The sequence below is a fragment of the Mauremys mutica genome, chromosome 15 (assembly GCF_020497125.1).
Source record: "Mauremys mutica isolate MM-2020 ecotype Southern chromosome 15, ASM2049712v1, whole genome shotgun sequence".
Classification (NCBI taxonomy): Eukaryota; Metazoa; Chordata; order Testudines; family Geoemydidae; genus Mauremys; species Mauremys mutica.
In genome coordinates this window covers 21000792-21009459 of record NC_059086.1, presented here as the reverse complement: position 1 = coordinate 21009459, position 8668 = coordinate 21000792, and positions in this window count along the sequence as shown.

The following is an 8668-nucleotide window of genomic DNA, read 5'->3' as shown; positions in this document are numbered from 1 at the left end:
AGGACTCGGTGGGCGGAGGCCAGAGGGGGCGGGAGGCAGGACTGGGGGGGGGTGTTTGTGGGAGTGTGTACGCGCGTGCCCGGGGTTGTGCATTGTGCACGCGCGTGTGTTAGTGGGTGTGTCGGGGGGGCGTTAGCATGTGCGCGGCGGGGGGGGGGGTGAGGGTGCTGTCTCCGGTGCTGTCACCCAGTGTTGGCCGAATCTGGCCCTTTCAGCCAAAATCTATTCAATAAACTAGAAGGTTTGGGACGTTTTCTGTTGGAAACCCATTCGTTTATCCAGCTAACCCAGCACTAACTCTAGCCTTAACCCTGCCCCTCGCCCTGCCCCTCTCACTAACCCCAACCCCATTCGAACGCTCAGCCGAGACTAGGGTGACCAGACAGCAAGTGTGAAAAATGGGGATGGGGGGTGGGGGGTAATAGGAGCCTATATAAGAAAAAGACCCAAAAATCAAGACTGTCCCTATCAAATTGGGACATCTGGTCACCATAGCTGAAACCTAACCACCACTAAGGATCTGTTTTGGTCACAGCTCTCTGTGACTTCTTCAGTCAGCTTCAACCCCGCTTGGGCTCGGGGCAGCGGGGCTCTGGTTTTGGCTTCAGCCCCGCCATCACCAGACCCTCATTTTGTAGTTTCCCCATGACTGTACCATGACTTTTGTTTAATTTTACCGTGACAAAATCATATCCATAACTATAACCCAGCCCTAGCCCCTCAGGGTATGTACACGAGGATGTAGGTTAAGTTTGGCACTGTGGGCCCTGACCCATTCCACACCCTAATATAGACAAGGGGGTTGGATGTGAAGCCTTGTTCATTGCTTAGTGTTAGCTCCGGGGGGATCTGGTTGCTCCCACTCCGCCACACCCTGTACAAGCCCTGAGCAGCAGCAGATCCTGTGAAGAGATGGGAGTTGCATAACAGCATCAGAACTGGCTCATGTAAAGGGCAGGGAGCCAGGACTGGTCAAATGGGAGTAAGAGAGTTAGTGGGACTGTGTACACATTAGTAGATGTACTAGGTGTGTGTTAGAGAGTATGGTTGGGTGTATGTGTGTGTGTGCATGTGTGTATGCTATCTGCAAATGGTGGCTAAATCTCACCATTTAAGGCAAATCTATTTAAAATAATAAACTAAACAATTTTGTGAACTTTATATTGGAAATACATTCAGTTTAGACAACTAACCTTAAATCTAATGTGAAAAATGCCCTTCACCCTAATTCTAGCCTTTCCCTAAGCCTAGCTATAAAAACAGATAATGAAGTCATATCATATGACAACACTCTACCCATTCCACTAGTATCTCAGGAGGATGTTAAACAGCAACTATTAAAATTATATATTTAAAATCAGCAGGTCCAGGTAACTGGCATCCAAGAGTTTTAAAAGAGCTGGCTGAGGAGCTTCCTGGACCATTAATGTTGGTTTTCAGTAAGTCCTGGAGCAGTGTGGAAGTGCCAGAAGACTGGAAGAAAGCTAATGTTGTGACAATATTTAAAAAGGGTAAAAGAGATGACTTGGGTAATTATAGGCCTGTCATTCTGACAGATCCCCAGATAGATAAGGGAGAGGTTGATACAGGATTTGATTAATGAAGAATTAAACAAGGGTAATGTAATCAATGCCAGTCAATATGAGTTGATGGAAAATAGATCCTGTCAAACTAACTTGGTATCATTTTTGTTGCAATTACAAGTTTGATTGATAAAGGTAATAGTAGTAGACATCTCTAAGGCCTTTGACTTGGTACAGCCCATTTTGATTTAAATCTAGAACAATATAATATTAACATGGCACACATTAAGTGGATTAAAAGGCAGCTAATTGATAGGTCTCAAAATAGAATTGTAAATGAGGAATCATTGAGCGTGTGTGTTTCTAGTAGGGTCTCACAAGTTTCTGGCTCTTCGTTTTTTAGCATTTATCAGTGACCTGGAAGAAAACATGAAGTCGTCGTTGATGAAGTTTGAAGATGACACACAAATTGGGGGAGTGGTAAATAATGAAGAGGACAAGTCACTAGTTCAGAGCAATCTGGAACACTTTGTAACCTAGGCGCAAGCAAACAATCTGCATTTTCATATGGCTAAGTGTAAAGGTCTAGTAACAAAGAACGCAGGCCATACTTACAGGAGGGAGGACTCTGTGCTGGAAAGCAGTGACTGACAAAGATGTGGGAGTGGTGGTGAACATGAGCTCTCAGTGCGACGCTGTGGTCAAGAAGGCTAATGTGATCTTGGGATGCATGAACGGGAATCTTGAGTAGATGTAGAGCGGTTATTTTACCTCTTTTTTTGGTAAAATAATCCGGCACTGGGACCGAACTCCATGACCCAGGAGGTCTCATCCAGGCCTGTGTTCCTAGGCAGTGACTGACACACTGCACATCAGCCCAGGAGCCCAGATAAGGGAACCACGTTGCATCCGACCAAGTGGTATTCACCCACGAAAGCTCATGCTCCAATACGTCTCTAAATATAGACATTTTTGTTCAAATATGACAACCTCTTTTTTTGGCACTTTTATACTGTCCGACATGCCCATTGTAAACCCCTGGCAGGAGTCTATTTGTCCTCCTCGTCCCCACAGGTATTTTTAGTAAAAGTCAGGGACGGGTCACAGGCTTCCGTGATTTTTTTGTTTATTGCCCATGATCTGTCCCTGACTTTTACTAAAACTACCCTGGACAGAATCTTAAACTTAATCCTAACCCAACCCTAGCAGTATCCCTAAATCTTAACCTAACCCCAACCCTAGCCCAGATCCACGCCCCACCCTCTGCCCCAGGGCATAGGCATGTAGGTTAGGTCTGGCACTGTAGGTTCTGAGCCATTTTACACCCTAATGTAGAGAAAGCTAGATGGTCACAAGGGTCCTTCTGGCCCTGGGATTTATGAATCTCTGCCCTGGAGCCTCTCCAGGCCGGGAGGGAGGTCTGGGGAAGAAGCTAGTCAGCTGTCTCTTTGGGTCAGAAGGCAGTTCGATCACCCTCCTAGCTAATATTAGCAGCCCTTCCTGGGCCAGACAACAGTGGTATTCAGGAAGCTCCCTGCCTCCAGGCCGTCTCACTCCAAGGAGGGGTTGCATCCAGCACCCAGACTCGGTTCCGCTCCATCTCGCAGCCTGGGCGGTGGGAATCTACCTGCATCAGAGCTGGACTTGTGCAGCAGGGTGCGAGAAGCAGCACTGAACTCCAGGACGCTACCAGGAGGCTGTGACTCTCCCCATGAATGCAGATGAAACGCAGCTCCAGGGCAGCCCATACTGGAGTCTCTCTTACGTCTCAAACCCCAAGAGCTCTCCTCTTCCTCAGCCACAGAGCTTCTGGCAGCAATTCCTGCCCCATGGTCCAGAACCCCTGTGTCTGGCCACGCTGTGGCTAAAGGCTCTTGAAGGGTCTCGTCAATACCCACCTTCCCAGCAGGGATCTGCCTCCTGCTTGGGACCTTCGTGTGGTTCTAACCCAGTTAATGGGGCCTCGCTTTAGCCCTTGGAAGAAAGTTCCTGACATTGTCTCTCCATGGGAACTGTTTGTATCATAGCCATGTCAGCTAGGAGGGTGATCGAGCTGCCTCCTGATCCAAAGAGACAGCTGGTGAGCTTCTTCCCCAGCGCCCCCGGTCAGCGATTCATTTATTCCCAGGCCAGAAGGATCCCTGTGGTCCCCTAGTGTGAGCCCCCAAACAGCTGCATGCACGAGCGCTAGCCCTCTATCTGAATGCATGAAAGGTTCCAGGCCAGCTCCTCGTCTAGATGCAGTGTGTGGAGAAAGCACAGAGGCTGTCACTGCGCTGCATGTCCCAATGGATCTCTGCAGTGAGGAGTAATATTAGGAAAGCCAAAAGGCCTCAGGGAGTGGGGGGACATTCAGCTTGGGCCAAGGCAACACCTGTAGCTTGGCTTTGACACGCTCCCATTGCAGATAGCTGGCAGCTCTGGTCACAAAACGCTGTTCCCTTATCTGGGCTCCTGGGCTGTTGTGCAGTGTGTCAATCACTGCCTAGGAACACAGGCCTGGACAAGACCTCCTGGGTCATGGAGTTCGGTCCCAGTGCCGGATTAAGATATAAGCTAACTAAGCTACAACTTAGGACCCCGCGTTTTAAGGGCCTCTAAAAAATAAAAAATGGACTACGGCATTTCACATTTTATCAAAATCGATTGATAAATAAAGGAGATACGGGAAGAAGATTCTCTCTAAATATATCAAAGGGGTAGTCGTGTTAGTCTGGATCTGTAAAAGCAGCAAAGAGTCCTGTGGTACCTTATAGACTAACAGACGTATTGGAACATGAGCTTTCGTGGGTGAATACCCACTTCGTCGGATGCATCCGACCAAGTGGTATTCACCCACGAAAGCTCATGCTCCAATACGTCTCTAAATATAGACATTTTTGTTCAAATATGACAACTATACACATCTGGCTACACATACCCTATCCATACCCTTACCCTTCATCAATTGTTCATGGTAAATAAATAAATAATCGCACTGCCAATAAAATCGGGAAAAATGTGAGGTCGGAGATGGCAGTGTCATGAAGCAATCCTGCCAAGTTCATACTTGTGTGTTAGTGGGTTCTTTCTTCTTTTGATCTGTACATACGTACCTTTGTGTATTTTAGTGTGCATGCCACTTTCTGCTTCATGCGCTATCCATGCTTCACATGACTGAGTTTGCAGGTGTAGAATCATAGAATCATAGAATCTCAGGGTTGGAAGGGACCTCAGGAGGTCATCTAGTCCAACCTCCTGCTCAAAGCAGGACCAATCCCCAACTAAATCATCCCAGCCAGGGCTTTGCAAGCCTGACCTTAAAAACCTCTAAGGAAGGAGATTCCACCACCTCCCTAGGTAACCCATTCCAGTGCTTCACCACCCTCCTAGTGAAAAAGTTTTTCCTAATGTCCAACCTAAACCTCCCCCTCTGCAACTTGAGACCATTACTCCTTGTTCTGTCATCTTCTACCCCTGAGAACAGTCTAGATCCATCCTCTTTGGAACCCCCTTTCAGGTAGTTGAAAGTAGCTATCAAATCCAACCTCATTCTTCTCTTCTGCAGGCTAAACAATCACAGTTCCCTCATAAGTCATGTGCTCCAGCCCCCTAATCATTTTTGTGGCCCTCCGCTGGACTCTCTCCAATTTATCCACATCCTTCTTGTAGTGTGGGGTCCAAAACTGGACACAGTACTCCAGATGAGGCCTCACCAGTGCTGAATAGAGGGGAATGATCACATCCCTCGATCTGCTGGAAATGCCCCTACTTATACAACCCAAAATGCCATTAGCCTTCTTGGCAACAAGGGCACACTGTTGACTCATATTCAGCTTTTCGTCCACCGTAACCCCTAGGTCCCTTTCTGCAGAACTGCTGCCCAGCCATTCGGTCCCTAGTCTATAGCAGTGCATAGGATTCTTCCGTCCTAAATACAGGACTCTGCACTTGTCCTTGTTGAACCTCATCATATTTCTTTTGGCCCAATCCTCTAATTTGTCTAGGTCCCTCTGTATCCTATCCCTACCCTCCAGCGTATCAACCACTCCTCCCAGTTTAGTGTCATCTGCAAACTTGCTAAGGGTGCAGTCCACACCATCCTCCAGATCGTTAATGAAGATATTAAACAAAACTGGCCCCAGCACCGACCCTTGGGGCACTCCACTTGATACCGGCTGCCAACTAGACATGGAACCATTGATCACTACCCGTTGAGCCCGACCATCTAGCCAGTTTTCTATCCACCTTACCGTCCATTCATCCAGCCCAGACTTCTTTAACTTGCTGGCAAGAATACTGTGGGAGACTGTATCAAAAGCTTTGCTAAAGTCCAGAAATAGCACATCCACTGCTTTCCCCTCATCCACAGAGCCGGTTATCTCATCATAGAAAGCAATTAGGTTAGTCAGGCATGACTTGCCCTTGGTGAATCCATGCTGACTGTTCCTGATCACTTTCCCCTCCTTTAAGTGGTTCAGAATTGATTCCTTGAGGACCTGTTCCATGATTTTTCCAGGGACTGAGGTGAGACTGACTGGCCTGTAGTTCTCTGGATCTTCCTTCTTCCCTTTTTTAAAGATGGGCACTACATTAGCTTTTTTCCAGTCATCTGGGACCTCCCCCGATCGCCATGATTTTTCAAAGATAATGGCCAATGGCTCTGCAATCTCATCGGCCAACTCCTTTAGCACCCTCGGATGCAGCGCATCCGGCCCCATGGACTTGTGCTCGTCCATCTTTTCTAAATAGTCCTGAACTACTTCTTTCTCCACAGAGAGCTGGTCACCTCCTCCCCATACCGTGCTGCAGAGTGCAGCTGTCTGGGAGCTGACCTTGTCTGTGCTCGTCTTATGGACTTGGGTCGAGTGGATCTTGAGGAGGATAAATTTGTGTTGGCTTCTCTCCACCAGTTTCAGGAACCTACACTGTAAATATCAGTGTGTGCTGATGAAAGGATAAATGAGGGGTTTGAGAGAAGTGAAGAAAGAGGGTCCAGAGAAGAGGAACAAGAATGATTAAAGGTCTAGAGAACATGACCTACGAAGGAAGGCTGAAAGAATTGGGTTTGTTTAGTTTGGAGAGGGGACATGATAGCAGTTTTCAGGTATCTAAAAGGGTGTCATCAGGAGGAGGGAGAAAACTTGTTCACCTCAGCCTCTAAGGATAGAACAAGAAGCAATGGGCTTAAACTGCAGCAAGGGAGGTTTAGGTTGGACATTAGGAAAAAGTTCCTAACTGTCAGGATGGTTAAACACTGGAATAAATTGCCTAGGGAGGTTGTGGAATCTCCATCTCTGGAGATATTTAAGAGCAGGTTAGATAAATGTCTATCAGGGATGGTCTAGACAGTATTTGGTCCTGCCATGAGGGCAGGGGACTGGACTCGATGACCTCTCGAGGCCCCTTCCAGTCCTAGAATCTATGAATCTATGAATCTATATATCAAAATATTCTGAGTACTTGGTGAGCAAGTTATTTCAAACTATGTGCATATATGATTTATAGGCTATTAAAGCCTCTAATATTAATTGTAGTTGCTTGAATATAGGCTAGTTTTTCTCACTTTCTCAATGCCTGTCTAGAGATTACCAGTCTGTTTTTTTTCTGGTAAAGTCTTTCTTTCTCTTTCGCAGGTATAGCTCATTGTCCCAAAAATTCGTTGTTTTGTAGTGAAAACCAGCATAAGCATTTGTAAATATATTTTGTCTGGATAAACTTTGTATTTCCCTAAGAAAATTAATCAAACATTTTTTCATTTATTCCTATGGAAAGAGGGATAATTTTCCTTATTCGTGGTTTAAAAAAAATGATATATCCTCTCTTGTTTGTCCTGTGAGAACATAGACAAAATAGCTCTAACTTTCACAGAAATATCCTGGTAAAGTAACACAGGTTTTTGGCATATATATATTAATAAAATATTATTTGTTGTTGTATAGATATATAAATCTCAATATTTATAATATAAAATTAAATATTTCCTGGTTTTAATCAAACCTTTCTGCTACTAATTTTAGTACCGATATTAGGTAATTCAGCATAACCTTCTATAAAAACAAAACAAATCAATTTATTGGAAAAATACAACCTGGATACAATTTTCTGATGGGTTGCTTATTACCTGGGTGGAATTCATATCAATATAACAAATAGTTGAGCTTTAAGCTTGTGGGTTATCCGCAGGGCTGGCTCCAGGCACCAGCTTATCAAGCAGGTGCTTGGGGCAGCCACTCTGGAGCAGGGCGGCACTTCCAGGTATTCGGCGGCAATTCGGTGGAGGGTCCCTCATTCCCGCTCCGAGCGAAGGCCCTCCCGCTGAATTGCCGCAGATCGCAATCGCAGCGTTTTTGTTTTTTTTTGGCTGCTTGGGGCGGCAAAACCCCTGGAGCCGGCCCTGGTTATACTCATCCTATATTCTCTATTGCCTCTTGTATCCTCTATTGCCATTTTATATCCTGTAAGAGTCTCATTGCGTGTTCAGATGAGGAATTCCATATTTAGATGCCCCAACAGAGAAGAAAAATTTCCTGAGAATCCTTCTAGTAAATTGTATTTTTTATTGGGGGTTTTATTTTGTATTTTTTATATTGTATTGTTTACTTCTACTTTACTTACATATGAAATTAGTTCAGATAATTTGTCTAACATTTATTTTTGTCAAGATGTCATCATTACAGAGAGGGCTGCTGAAAATGAAGATGATTATTCCATTTCTACAACTTTGCCTTTGTATATATGCAGACATAGAGCTTTTCTATTTATATAGTCAACGTCCTTTCTGTGAAAATAATAAATTCATTATTTTTTATGATAGGGGGCCTCTCACACTTGACATAGCATAGGGCCTTCGAATGTCATAATCCGGCCCTGCCAGTCCCTGCTGTCGCAGCCAACCCTTCATATCAGCCTCCTGTAAACCTACCAAACGCCACCTGAAAACCAGTCAGGGTGTCCCTCCCCCTCCCCCACTTTTTGCGGGGAGGCTGCCCCGGAACTGCCCTCCTGTGAGGGGTAGAAACCGTCTCATTTCCAGCCTACGGTGACTCCTGGCCACTTTATCCCCACTTGTACTTGTTCCAACACAGTCCTTTGGCTTCAGGAGCTCTTCTCCCTCCCCGGCATTCCCCCGATGGATTCAAACAGAGCAACCAGATCCCTGCTCA